Genomic DNA, 15498 nt, shown 5'->3' with positions numbered 1-15498 from the left:
ATTTTAGTTCATATTTTAATTGTCTACATATTGCCTTCATTACTAGACAGTATTTTACCTAAATTTTTTTTCCTCAGTAAACATTTATTTTCTCCCCTTTCCACTTCCCCTTCCCACAATGAAAAAATAAAACCCTTGTAACAAATATTCATGGCAAAACAAATTCCCACACGATGTCTAAAACATGTACATCTCATCCTGCATCTTGAGTGCAACACTTCTCTTGTCAGGAGATGGGTAGCATGTTTCATCAATGATCCTATGAGATTGTGGCTGGTCATTGTATCAGTTGGAATTCTTAAGTTTTTCAAAGTTGTTTGTCTTTATGACATATTATTTCCCTGGTTTTATATACTTTATTCTGCATTGGTTTGTACAAGTCTTCTTAGTTTTTTTTTTTGAAACTGCCTTTTTTTTTTTTTGAGACTCAGTCTCATATTTCATCAAGGCTGGAAATGCGCCCGTCACTCATGAACCCGATCCCAATACTGTTTGGCTTGGGAGCTCTAACCTGCTTCATTTTTTCAGATCTGAGCTAGTTCACGTGTCATTAGGCCTCCTGCTCCCAGGGGCTCATTATATTGGTGCCAGACTTAGTGTAGATACCCATTCAGCTTTTGCCCCATTGCCCCTCCAAACTCTCAAACTCAGCCTCAGCTTCCCCAACAAGGACAACAGACCTGTGCTGATTAATACATTCAGCTCTTTAATCATTTCTTACAGCACAAGAGTATTCCGTTATGTTCATATATCATCATTTATTCAGCCACTCACTAATCGGTGGGTTCCCCCTTAATTTCCATACAAAAAGATGTGCTGTAAGTAGTTTTGTATACACAGTCCAAAGCTTCTGCCTGCCATCCAGCAGAGTTAAGTATTTGGAGCATAGCAAATGGCCCCAGAAACTGATAGACCTTGAACATGTAGTGGCAAGGACGCCGAATGGGACTGGGTTGCCCAAGTGGAGGATTATCTGATGCATATGAACCAAGCCCTGCCTATTTCTGAATGGACTTGAAGTACGAAGTATCCCAAAATTCTTAATAAAGTCTTAAGCTTAGTGGCTTAAATTATAAAGTAAGAGAAGACATGAAAGATGAAACAAGACAGTCCATTTGCAGGAAGCAAGCAGAGCAGATGCATTCAGATACTAGAGGAGGTGACAAGAACAGTATTTACCCTAGGCCAGGTCTTCATTAGTTGTATCTGTAAATTTAAATGTAAGTTCTTTGCTTGATGGCTTATACTTCCATGCTTTGGATTTTGAAGACATTTGCTAGGAATTTTCCTATTAAGCAGCAATTCCTGAGGAGGTACAACTGTTGGGGACAATTGGCTGTGGTGTTATTGTCCTTACAGCCCCAGCTCCCCGAGATTTTCTCTAGCTTTAGGGGGATTAGTTGTGGTCAATGAAGAATAAGAAGTCAAGGCAAGATTGATTGACTACCAGTCAATCATTTTTATAGCAAACTGTTTTGGAAAGTGCTGGGTTTGGAATGAGAGGGCTTGGGTATAAATTGTGGCCGGCCTTCTCACTACCTGTAAGGCCTTATTCCAGTGACTTAACCTTTCTGGGACCCACTTATCTATAAAATTAGAAAAATTTTTAGGTTGTTACCTTTAAATATGATAATATAACTTGGGGAGTTTGTTGTTGAGTCATTTCAGTCATATCCAAATCTTTATGACTCCATTTGGGGCTTTATTGGCAAAGATACTGGAGTGGTTTGCCATTTCCTTTTCTTTTAAACTTTTTTTTTCCTTAGGCAATTGAGGTTAAGTGACTTGCCCAGGGTCACACAGCTAGTAAGTGTCATGTGTTTGGTCTGAGGCCGGATTTGAACTCAGGTCCTCCTGACTTCAGGGCTGCCCCTGCCATTTCCTTTTCCCTCTTGTTTCACAGATGAGGCAACTGAGGCAAACAGGATTAAGTGACTTGCCCAGGATCACTCAGCTAGTAAGTGTCTGAGGACAGATTTGAACTTATAAGCCTTCCTGACTCCAGGCCTGGTGCTCAGTCCACTTCACCACTTAGCTAACCTACTTTGGGAATTACTGGATGCTAATAAAAATTAACTTAGTTATCATTTACAAGTGAAATAGTATCATAAAATATAAGCACTGGATAAGATCTTAGCACTAAGTTACAACCTTTTCATATTGAAAATGAGGAAACAAACCCAGAGAAGGTACAATGATATGTGCAAGGTTACACAACTTAACATTTGTGGCAGAGATAAGATGACAACCCAGGTCTTGTGACTCTCTCAGTTTTATGAGATTGAAATACTGAATTTTTAGTGATTTTTAGTGGCCAGATATCAACGTCTATGAAAGAGATGAGCGAGCTGGAGCTCCTTTTTTTTTTTTTTTTAAGCATAATGAAAAGAGAAACTGTTTAAGGATACAATCAGAGCTTGGACTACTGGGCAGTTGCCAGTAGATGGCACTACAAACACAGGAACATTTCCTTCATCTCTTGAAAGATGGCAATGGGTTGACCATTTACATTTTTTTCTTCTTTCTGTTTTATTTTTTTATTTTTTTATTTTATTTTTTCCATATGCTTTTGAGTTGAAAATTTTTCTCCCTTTTCCTCCCCCCCCACCCTCCCCAAGACGGCACACAATCTGATATAGGCTTTACATTTACATACCCATTAAACATGTTTTCACATTAGTGAAGTTGTAAGTAAAAATTAAAACCAATGGGAGGAACCATCAGAAAGATGAAACGAAATTCAACAGAAGGTAAAAATAAGTGATAGCGATTCGACTTCCGTAGTTCTTTCTTTGGATGTGGACATCATTTTCCATCCCAAAGCCTCTGGAAATGTCTTAGATCCTCATAATGCTGAGAAGGGTTCAGTTTAACAAACTTAGTCATTGCATAACATGGCTGTTATTGTGTACAAAGTCCTATTGGTTCTGCTCACTTCACTCAGCATCAGACCATATAAGTCTTTCCAGGTTTTTCTGAAGTCAGCCTGTTCATCATTTCTTATAGCACAATAGTATTCCATTACATTCACATACCACAACTTGCTCAGCCATTCCCCAATTGATGGGCATCCTCTCAATTTCCAACTCTTTGCCACCACAAAAATAGCTGCTATGAATATTTTTGTACATGTGGGTTTCTTTCTGTTTTAAACATGATGAACATGAACAAACCTAAACATTTCCATACACAAAGAATAGGAAAAAAAGAGTTGTATGTTCATGCTTTTTCTTGAATAAGAAAAAATAAGAAAAGTTATGCAAGAAATCCAAGATATACCAGCCTTTGATTCTATAAATTCTAAGATATGATGGAAAAAGTGTCATCTTTCCACCCCCTTCATTACACCCACTCAACATTTATTCATTTAGCAAATATTAAGAATCTACCATGTAAAACTGACACAGTATCAAAGATACAGAGAAGGAAAGAACCTCAGAGGTCAGTCTAGTCCAAACCCTTTATTTTATGGGTGAGGAAACTGGGACTATTGTACGTTAATTGATTTTCCTAAAGTCAGTCATGAAATAAGCAGTAGAGGCAAAATTTGCATTTAGGTTTTCTGACTTTGTAGAGTCAGTGTTCATTCCATTCAATTATGGGTCACTCCCTCATGAAATCAGATAAAGGCATAATTCCTGACCTTAAGGACCATCTAGTAGTCTAGTAGTAAAGGTGGTATGGCACAATAACTGTGATATAAAATTACCATTAAGTGTCTTCCTCACTTCCTCACACTTCCTCACGAACTCTCTATCCATTATCCCATGCTGCCTCTCATTATTATTATTAACTGTAATACAAAATGCATGACAAGTGCTTAAGAAAGGTACAAACAAAATGCTATTGACAGGTCAGAGGAAGGAGAAACCATTCTTAGCTGGGAGAACAAGGAAAGCTTCATGAAGAAGGTAGTATGGCCCTTGAAGAATGAATGGGTAATAATGACAAGATATTTCAAAGATTCATTTTACACAGTGATTTAAGATCTGCAAAGTGTTTTACATACATTCTTATTTCAGAAGCTTGGAGTTGGAAGGGACCTTAAGGTTTATCTAATCCAACCTAACATGTCACAGATTAAGGAACTGAGACAATTTGATTCCCACAAAACCCTGTGAGGTAGGTACTAAAGGTTTCATCATCCTCACTTTACAGCTGAGGAAATTGAGTCTTAGAGAGATTAAGGTATTTGTCCATGATCACACAGTGAGCATATCCAGAGAGATGGAGGTGAGAACATAGACATTCCAGGCACAGGGGATGAATGATTTAAGTAAAAATACCCTGGCAAGAAAGCCTGAGATATTAGAATACCTGGGGTAGGGTAGGGGTTGGAGAGGTGTTAATAGTGTGACTAAAGACAGGAAAGCTGAATTGGAACTAGTTTGGAGAAGATTTTGAATGTCAGGCAGAGTTCAGACTTTTAAAAATTTTTATTTATTTTATTTTTAGTTCCAAATTCTCTCCCTCCCCTTTCCTCCTCCCCCACCTATTGAGAAGGCAAAAAAAAAAAAGTCCATTACAAATATGTATAGAGAAACAAAAGAAATTCCTACGTTAGCCCAGTCAAAAGAAAGAAAGAAGGGAGGGAAAATAGTCTTTAATCAGTACCCTAAGTCCATTAGCTCTCTGTCTGGAGATATAGAATGGTTCGTCATGAGTCCTTTAGAACTGTGGTTGGTTATTGTATTGATCAGTTTCTAAGTCTTTCAGAGTTGATTTTAAACTTTATTTAGTAGGATAGAAAAGCCACTGAAGATTTTGTATGTGTAGGTTTTGGTTTTGGTTTTTTTCCCCCCAGAAGGAAGTGATATAATCAGAGCAGTGCATTAGGAAACTGTCTGCTGGTATATAAGATGAATTTGAGGAGTGAGAAACTGGAAGCAGTAGATGCTTGATAAATCCTTGTTGAGTTATTGATTGATTGATTGATGGTGGTGTGATCAGTAAGGATGGTTAAGGAATAGGTGGGGATCTCAGGCTCTCTAAGTTTTATAGAAACAGGCTAGAAGGCAAGGCTGTAGTGGAAAGAACACTGGAATGAGCCAGAAAACCTGGCTTCAAGTCCAGAGTCTGATACTTAAAGTCTAGGTAACCTTGGTCAACTCTTGTAACTTCTGAATCTCAACTTCCTCATCTCTGAATTGGTGATGATAATATATACTCTTCCTATCTTACTCAGCTGTCATGAATGAAGTGTTCTAAGCAGAACGGAAGTGACAATGGTAGCTAGCACTTACTTAGGCTTTAAGGCTTACAAAGTTTGAACTCCTTACCGTTCATTCTTCCAGTCCATTCCCAAGTCAAGATATCACACTTGTGATGTCATTGGTCCTCTTTGAGAATGAAGGATGAATAATAATTCTGTAATCTAGGCTAGAAATAATGAGGTCTTGACCTTGCCTGTGCTTTTTTAAAAAATTAATTTATTTTGATTTATTAACAATCACTTCCATAAACTTTTGAGTTTTAAATTTTTCTTGCCCTCCCTCCCCACCTCTCTCCTGAAGATGGCATGCAATCTGATATAGGCTATACATATACATTCCTGTTAAACATATTTTCACATTAGTGATGTTCTAAGTAAGAGTTAGAACCAATAGGAGGAACTACCAGAAAGAGGAAACAAAACACAACAGAAGAAAAAAAAATAGCAAATAGTATGCTTCAATCTGTATTCAAACTCCATAGTTCTTTCTTTGGATAAGCATAGCATTTTCTATCATGAGGCCTTTGGAGATGTCTTAGATTCTTGCATTGCTGAGAAGGGCTAAATCTATCAATATTAGTCATTGCACAACATGGCTATTACTGTGTACAACATTCTCCTGGTTCTGCTCACTTCACTCAGCATCAGACCGTACAAGTCTTTCCAGATTTTTCTAAAGTCTTCCTGCTCATCATTTCTTATAGCACAATAGTATTCCATTACATTTATATACCACAGCTTGTTCATCCATTCCCCAGTTGATGGGCATGCTCTCAATTTCCAATTCTTTGCCACCACAGAAAGAGCTGCTATCAATATTTTTTGTACATGTGGATCTTTTTCCCATTTGTAAGATCTCTTTGGGATATAGCCCTAGAAGCGCTATTGCTGGGTTAAAGGGTATGCACGTTTTTATAGCCCTTTGGGCATACATAGTTCCAAAGTGCTCTCCAAAATGGTTGGATCATTTCACAACTCCATCAACAATGCATTAGCGTTCCAACTTTCCCACATCTTCTTCAACATTTACCATTTTCCTGTTTTGTCATGTTGGCCAATCTGATAGGTGTGATGTGGTACCTCAGAGTTGTTTTGCTTTGCATTTTTCTAATCAATAGTGATTTAGAGCATTTTTTCATATGACTATAGATGGCTTTAATTTCTTCATCTGAGAACTGCCTGTTCATATCCTTTGACCATTTATCAATTGGAGAATGACGTATTCTTATAAATTTGACTTAATTCTCTATATATTTTAGAAATGAGGCCCTTATCAGAAACACTGGTTTAAAAATTCTTTCCCAATTTTCTACTTTCCTTCTGATCTTGGTTGCATTGGCTTTGTTGCTGCAAAAACTTTTCAATTTAATGTAATCAAAGTTATGCATTTTGCATTTCATAATGTTCTCTATCTCCTGTTTGGTCATGAATTCTTCTGTTCTCCATAGATCTGATAGGTAAACTATTCCTTTCTCTCCCAGTTTGCATACAGTATCAGCCTTTATATCTAAATCATGAACCCATTTTGACTTTATTTTGGTATATGGTGTGAGATTTTGGTCTGTGCCTAGTTTCTGCCATACTCTTTTCCAGTTTTCCCAGTTGTTTTTGTCAAATAGTAAGTTCTTATCCCAGAAGCTGAGGTCTTTGGGTTCATCAAGTAGTAGGTTACTGTAGTCATGGACTACTGTGTCTTGCATACTTAACTTATTCCACTGATCCACCACTCTGTTTCTTAGCCAGCACCAAGCAGTTTTGATGATTGCTGCTTTATAATACAATTTAAGATCCGGAATGGCTAAGCCACCTTCCCCTGCATTTCTTTTTATTAGTTCCCTTGATATTCTGGACCTTTTGTTCTTCCAAATGAATCTTGTTATTATTTTTTCCAACTCTATAAAATAATTTTTGGTAGTTTGATTGGTATGGCACTGAATAAGTAAATTAGCTTAGGTAGAATTGTCATTTTTATTATATTAGCTCAGCCTACCATGAGCAACTGATGTTTTTCCAATTATTTAGATCTGACTTTAGTTGTGTGAAAAGTGTTTTGTAATTGTGTTCATAGAGTTCCTGGGTTTGTTTCAGTAGGTAGACTGCTAAATATTTTATAATGTCTACAGTAACTTTAAATGGAATTTCTCTTTCTATCTCTTGCTATTGGGCTTTACTGGTAACATATAGAAATGCTAATGATTTATGTGGGTTTATTTTATAGCCTGCAATTTTGCTAAAGTTGTTTATTATTTCAACTAGTTTTTTACTTGATTCTCTAAGTATATCATCATGTCATCTGCAAAGAATGTTGCCTGTGCTTCTTACGGACAGTTTCATTTTTGTGTTTCTATCCCTCTGCCTAGCTCTGTGCTTGATAAATGTTTAAATAATTGATGGTAGTGTGGCCAATTGGCAGCTAGATGGCGCAGCAGATAGAGCACTGGGCTTGGAATCAGGAAGACTAATATTCCTGAGTTCAAATCCAGCCTTGTTGGTATTAGCTGTGTGACCCTGGGCAAGTCACTTCACTTTGCCTCAGTTCCTTGTCTATAAAATGAGCCAGAGCAGGAAATGGAAAACCCCTTTAGTACCTTTGACAAAACCCCAAATGAGGTCACAGAGTCAGACATGACTGAAATGACTGAATAACAACAAAAAGTGGGGCCAATAAGGATGGTTATGGAATAGCCCTTCTAGACCTCAATATGTAGGATTCACATTGATATCTTTTTTAGAAGTTCTATATGGTAGATATGATCACTGGAATCACTAGAGACTTTTTAGCAATGAGTATCATCACAGTATTAAAATTTAGATATCTCTAGAATTTCTCAGTTACTTTACAAAATTAATATTCTTTGCTTTGAAATGAAGTATAAGTAGGGAATGAGGAGTGGGGAATGTCCTCATTTCCAGGACAGGTAAGTCACATGATTTTTTTGTAATTTTTATCTTAGGTGCCTCCAGTTCTCCAGCTCATTTAGTCTTGTAACTAACAAAGAAACAACAACCTATTATTTGTTAAATTCTTTCAGGACTTCCAAATCACATCTTCCTTCCCTGGTTATTTGATAAACATGAGGGGCAGAATTTCAAAAGCAGAGGCCCCCTAGACCAACCCTAACCTGAAAAGCAATCCCATCTAAAACATGCTCAACAAATGGTCATCTAGACTTTGCTCAAAGAACTCCAATGGGGGGGGGGGGAATTCCCCCTACTATCTCCCCAGGCAGCCTATTTCCCTTTGAGATAGTTTTAATGTTTAGAAGAGGTAGAATGGTTTGATAGATAATAGTCCTAGTCTTGGAGTCAGGAAGACCTGAATTTAAATCCTGCTTCAGATACTTAGTCACTGTGTGACCCTGGGCAAATCTCTTTACCACTATCTGCCTCAGTTTCCTCCTCTGTAAAACTGGGATGATAATAGCACCTACCTCCCAGAGTTGTCTTAAGGATTGAATGAGATGATATTTGTAGAGCACTTTGCAAACTTTGAATCACTCTGTTAATGCTAGCTACTGTTATGGGAGACCCTAGGTAAGTCACTTAACTTAGTGGCCCAGACAATTCTCCAAGATCATCAGTTGTAGAGAAAGTGCAGATCTGAATTGGTAGAGGAAGTTTCCTCATTGGGAATTCTCTATATCAATGAAATCATGGACAAAATCTTGGGAAGTTTTTCTTTACCTCAAGGATTAAATTTATATTTCTGTGATTTCTCCTTATCACTCTGGGGTCAAGCAGAATGTATCTTCCTCTTGACAGCCCATGATCAATAAAGAACATTGATCCAGAATTGCAAAAAAACCAGAAGATGATACTACTGCAAACGTGCTGAGACATTGCTGTTGGGATGCTAGATAGAAGTCGGGCTTTTTCCCTGATGAGCTGGCTTTTCTGCACAGATTAACTTCTCCTTAGCGATGGAAATTTTAGCCAGCCATAGTTTGTTCAGGCTCAAGGGAGCAAGGAAGCTGAAAGTTGCCACATTTGGTACTTCACAATGCCTTGGAAGCAAATTTTATACAGATTAACTTAGAGTGAAGGTTAAGTACTGTTTTCTCTAGCTCTTTTCCCCTGGTCCTAATCACAGGGAAGAAAATGATTAAGGGGTACAGAAACAGGTGGAATGAAGTTTGGAATGTTTGCCTGTTGAACAGTAGATGATTTCTAAGAGAAATGGAAGAGGTTTTTTACCTTAACACACTCCTGTAGGGATGGATGGAGAAGGAAGGGAAGGTGTCCACGAAGTGGGGTTGGAGTATGTTGGTTTAAATCCTTGCTTTGCTGATTACTACCTGTGTACCTTGGATAACTCAGTTAATCTCCTGGGGCCTCAGTTTCCTCATTTGTAAAACAAAAGGATAGGATTAGCTAGCCACAACACTACTAAGGCCTTTTCCAGCTCTCAGATCTATGATCCTATGATTTCTCTTTCCAGCTCAAAATCCTATGATCCCATAAATGATTTCTTTTTTACCTTTTCCCTGCTTTTTTTTTTTAACAAATAAGTCATTTATTTTCCCTCCTACCCACTCCCCTCCTCAAAAAAAAAAAAAGGAAATTGAAAGAAGATCTTATAAATGATGATGTATTTTGCCAGCCCATCATGTTCTTACTAACTTCTTCCACACTTATCTGGGCCATATTGACGACACCAATGAGAACCAATAAATATCAACAACCCAAAGAATGTCATGTTGGTGCTGTGAGTCCATTTCTCCTCAAATTGAGCTCAGCTTGACTGATTTCTTTACGACCTGGCCAGTTTCACCAATGCCTGGGTGGGTAACCCCTGGCTATCTTGAACAGCTGTTATGTTCCTTGTCCTCCTTGCTCCTTGCTCTCCCTACCATCCCATGCCCCCGACCTCATTTTCAAAGTGCCAGGAAAAGATTACCCTCCTGATAACAACCAGCAGAGCGGTTAGCTTGCTGGACAAGTCAGGAAGACTTGGGTTCAAATTCTGACCTGGACACTAGCTGTGTGACCATGGACAAATCACCTAATCTTTCTGAACCTCAGGTTCCTACTCTGTGAAGTGGTGATAATAACACCTGTAGGACCTCCCTCTGTGGGTTGTGTAGAGGCTCAAATGAGATAATGGAAGCACTATATAGATGTCAATTATTATTTTAAAAAATTTCTTCTTCAAATTTTATTTGGAATTTGTGGTTCCATATTGGCATGGCTCCTTCAGATTTGTGATGGCCACTTGAGGAGGAACATCTTTCTTGGGACCCAAAGGCCACAGGGGAGAAGAGGGAAGGAAGGGAAAGGAAGGGAAGGAAGAAGAGAAAGGAAGGAAGAAAGGAAGGGAAGGAAGAAGGGATAGAAGAAGGAGAAGGGAATGAAGAAGGGAAGAGAAGAAGGGAAGGGAAGGAAGAAGGGAAAGGAAGGAAGAAGGGAAGGGAAGAGGAAGGGAAGGGAAAGGAAAGAAGAAGGGAAAGTAAGGAAGAAATGTAAGGGAAGGAAGAAGGGGAAGGAAGAAGGGAAGGGAAAGGATATGGAGGGAAGAGAAGAGACGGAAATCTTACTGTTTTAGGGCAGAGGGGTCAAATAGGCCAAAACAGTCCTGAGTACAACTTGAACCGGATTAAAATGTAACTGGGAAATATTTACCAAAATTAATAGAAATACGATAGAACATAGATAATGTTAATATGTGATTTCGTAAGACAATTTGCAGTGTGTGGGGGCCTTTGGTACAGTTTAGTGGCCCTTGTTTCTATTCGGGTTTTACACCGCTGCTCTAAAGATTCAAACTGGTTCAACATAAAGAGCTACCTAGTACAGTACTGTCAGGTGGAAGTGGATTGGATTACCCCAAAGAACATAGAAGGAAAGGGAGAGCTCAGAAAACAAGCTAGCACATGAGTCTTAGTCTCCTGCTGGTTACCTGGGAAGGACAGTCCCACAGAGATTCTATGTGGAGGATTACAGTAAGAGCCTAGAGATGCCATGAGAGTTACAAAACGCGTGGCATGCGTGGCATCGGATGTGAAGAGAAGAAAATGGTTCATATTTAAAAGTTAGAAGGACTCTGAGCTTAAATTAGTTCTCTCAAAATAACCACTGACACTTACATAGTACCCTCAAAGTTTATAAAAATGATTTCCCTGCAAAAAAACTTAGTGAGCTCAACCTGACTAATATGGAAATATGTTTTACATGATTGCACATGTATAATATATCAAATTGCTTACCATGTCAGGGAGGGGGAAGGTAAGGAAGGGAGGTAGAAACTTTGGAAAGAAATTTTTTTAAAAAAATGAATATTGGAAATTATCTTTACATGTAATTGAGAAAATAATAAAGTATTATTTTTATTTATTTGTTTATTTATTTGAAGGCAATTGGGGTTAAGTGACTTGCCCACGGTAACACAGCTAGTGAGTGTCTGGGGCCAGATTTGAACTCAGGTCCTCCTGAGTCTAAGGCTGGTGCTCTATCTACTATGCCACCTAGTTGCCCTAAAGTATTATTTTTAAAAAACCTTAGTGAGGTGGGTTGTAAAGCATTATTTTTTCATTTTATAGATGAGGGTTATAGAGACTGAAGTGACTTGCCCATAGAGATACAGCCAGAGCCAAATCTCAACCTCCAGATCCAGAGAGCTTTCCAACATACCATCCAGTCAGTTTAAATGGAGCTTCCTCTCCTGGGCAATGGCACGGTTAACATAGTCAAACAGAAACATTATGGGGGGGGCGCAGCTAGGTGGCACAGTGGACAGAGCACACTCCCTGAAGTCAGGAGGACCTGAGTTCAAATTCAGCCTCAGACCAAACACTTTACACTTACTAGCTGTGTGACCCTGGGCAAGTCACTTAACCCCAATTGCCTAAAAAAAAAAAAAAGGAAGAAGAAGCAATATGGGATAGGGAATGTAGTGTTAGAAATAAAGTAACGATCAATCAACAAACATTTATTATGTCCCAGGCCCTGCCCTAAAAGCTGAGGATACAAAGACAAAAATGAAACAGTCTCTGCCCTCCAATTACTTACATTCTATGACCTGAGTTCAAATTCAGCCTCTGATTATTATTAGCTAGGTGACCATGGACAAGTAATTTAATTTCTCTGGGTCTTAGTTTCTTTAGGTATAAAATATAATATTACCTGTAACAGCTACCTAGGGGCAGCTAGGTGGCACAGTGGATAGACTGCCAGGTCCAGAGTCAGGAAGACCTGAGTTCAAATCTGGCCTCGGACCCTTAGTAGCTGTGTGACCCTGGGCAAGTCACTTAACTCTGCCTCAGTTTCCTCATCTGTCAAATGAGCTGGAGAAAAACATGGCAAACCACTCCAGTATTTTTGCCAAGAAAAAAACAAATCGGGTCATGAAAGTTGGACGTGACTGAAACAACCAAAGAACAACACCAACCTACCCAGGGTTGTTGTAATTCTCCGAAATGCAATAATACACGTAAGGTGCTTTGCAAACCTAAACACTATACCAACACATTCATTATTAAGGAACTGGCTGAATATCCCTAAATGTGTATGCACATGTGTGTATATTTTATATTAGAGGAAAGAGTGCAAAATATCCCTAGATCTAATACGATAAATTCCTCTTGTGCATCTCATGGCTTTGACCTTGATGACTTGCCTGAAAAGGCTTCAGATTCTGGGGAATTTGGTCTAGAGGCAAAATGCAAGAATATCTTGATTCTTCCTTAATGACAGAGGACAGAAGGTAATCTTTCTAGAAGGTCCGTGGAAGCTATAAATAGCACATCTCTCACCTTTCACCTCTCACCTCACCTCCCACCTCTCTCTTCAGCTGTCTCACTCCCATTCCTCACTCCCCACGTTAGCCGTACAAGAATTAGAGACATCCACATCAGCAGCAAGATGGGTCCTTTCTGCCTCCTGTTAAGGAAAGAAAAATCCCCGGAGAACCTGAAGAACAGGTGGAACCACAAAAAGCAGAAGATTTTGCATTGGGAAGGAATCTACTCAGGAACAGGTTTTTCTTCTTCCTTCTCTCAGACAGGCTTTTAGGAGGCAGTCGGATCAACCACCAGAGTGCATTTTACTTACACTTTGGTCCTTTCTGTCAAACAGGGATAGCAATCCTTGCGCTTCCCTTGTTCATAGGGGTGTCCTGAGGAGAGCCCTTCATGAACCTTAAAACCCTCCCAACAGTGGGTGTTGTTGGAATTTTTGCCTTCTCTTGCCTTCATTGCTAGGGTATATTTCTTTAATCCCTTTCTCTGGCCCAGCTATCCTCTTTGGACCCGGGATTCTTCTTCTGGTCCTGGATTTACGAGCAGCTTTTCATTCTTCAATTCTCTTGAATTGTCCTAACACATCTAAAATCATTGCTGAGGAGTAATGTGGAATCATGACTAGAGAGTCTGGTCCAGGGTTCCTGGATCATAGGATGGTAACCCTACCTAGAGCAGGAAGGGACCTTAGAGGTCAGCTGGCCCAGCACCCTCATTTACAAATGAGAAAATGAGCCCAGAGAGATGAAATGAAATTTTGTGCTCATGGTCATGTAGGTAGAAAATGGCAAAGCTCAGATTCAAACCTTGATTGTCTGACTCTAAACCCAGCACACTCTTTCCACTACATCCCACTGCTGGCACCTTCTGGTCTCTTTTTTGTATCTGTTCCCCATGAGAATAACCTTAACATATCTCAGGGTCCTGGCTTTCTTCATTCCCTTTTGCTGAATTTTGCTGAGGGTGTGGAACATCATTAGATGGCAGTCATTGTCCAGGATGGAGAGGCAGAGAGATAGTGTGCTAGTGGTGGGAGGTGCAGAATGCACAGAAGATTGGACTGGCCAGTCAGTCAGTCAATAAGCATGTATTAAGCACCAACTATGAGTCAGTTACTTTGCTAAGTGTTGAGGATACAAAGAAAGGTAAAAGATGCTCTACTCTCAAGAAGCTCACAGTCTAATTAATGAGAGAATGCAATAACATGAGGGACAGCTAGGTGGACCAGTGGATAGAGGACCAGTCCTGGAGTCAGGAGGACTTGGGTTCAAATTTGGCCTCAGACCCTTGATATTAGCTGTGTGACCCTGGGCAAGTCACTTAACCCTATTTCCTAGTCCCCCCACCAAAAAATGACCTGGAGAAGGAAATGGCAAACCACTCTGGTGTCTTTTCCTAGAAAACCCCAAATGGGGTCAATAAAGAGTTAAACACAAACTGAAAAACAACTGAACAAATAATACCATGCAAACAACTATGTACAAATAATTAGAGTAGCTAATATTTATATAGCACTTACTATGCGCCAGGCAGTTTTCTAAGCCTTTTACAATTATCTCATTTGATCCTTGCAACAACCCTGGGAGAGAGGTGCTATTATTATCCCTAGTTTACAAATGAGGAAACTGAGGCAAATATGGGTTAAGTGACATGCCCAGGGTCCCCCAGCTAGTGTCTGAACCCAATTTGAACTCGAATCATCCTGACTCTAGGCTGAGGGCTCTATCTACTGTACCACCTCACAGTGGAAATAATCAATAGAGGCTAGGCACTAACATTAAGGGGGGATCAGGAAAGCCTTCCCATATAGGTGGGATTTTAGCTAGGACCTGAAGGAAGCCAGGGAAGCTTGGAGGTGGACATGAGGAGGGAGAATAGTCTACAGATGAGGAAATGAGGCAAACAAGGGTAAAGTGACTTGTCCAGGGTCACATAGCTAGTAAGTGTCTGAGGCCAGATTTGAACTCAGGAAGGTAAGTCTTACTAATTCCAAGCCCAGTGCCTTATCCCCTGTGCCACCTAGCTGCCATCAGGGATCACACAGGAGTCCAATTAGACTGGGCCTAAGAGTGGTTCTGGTATGTCTTGATGACCTTAAAAGAATGGAAAGAGAAGGGAAGAGGATTTTGGGAAAAGGTTACAAAAAATGATTTTACATAGAGTGTGTAAGTAGACATTTACACAAATAAAGAGAAGGGAAATGGGGAGGGTAGTGGATAACACTTAAACCTCACTTTTACCTGAACTGGTCAAAAGAAGGCAAAACACACACACACACACACACACACACACACACACACACACACAAACAGACAAACATACACACAAGGTTAGGTCCAGAAATACATTTTACTCAAGAGAGAAATAGAAGGAAAAGGGGAAAAGAGACAAGGGGAGAAAGAATTAGAGAAAGAGTAGATTAAGGGAGGGAATAATCCTATTCAAAATAAACTCTAAAGATGTACAAAACCAGAATTCTTTTTGAATGGCAAAGAATGGGGAATCTGAGGGGATACCTATCAATTTGGCAATGGGTGAACAAGTTATGGCAGA

The sequence above is a fragment of the Phascolarctos cinereus genome, unplaced genomic scaffold, assembly GCF_003287225.1.
Source record: "Phascolarctos cinereus isolate Bilbo 61053 unplaced genomic scaffold, phaCin_HiC Scaffold_5;HRSCAF=322, whole genome shotgun sequence".
In the NCBI taxonomy this organism is placed as follows: Eukaryota; Metazoa; Chordata; class Mammalia; order Diprotodontia; family Phascolarctidae; genus Phascolarctos; species Phascolarctos cinereus.
The sequence above is the reverse complement of the archived record's forward strand: the minus strand, read 5'-3'. Positions refer to the sequence as shown.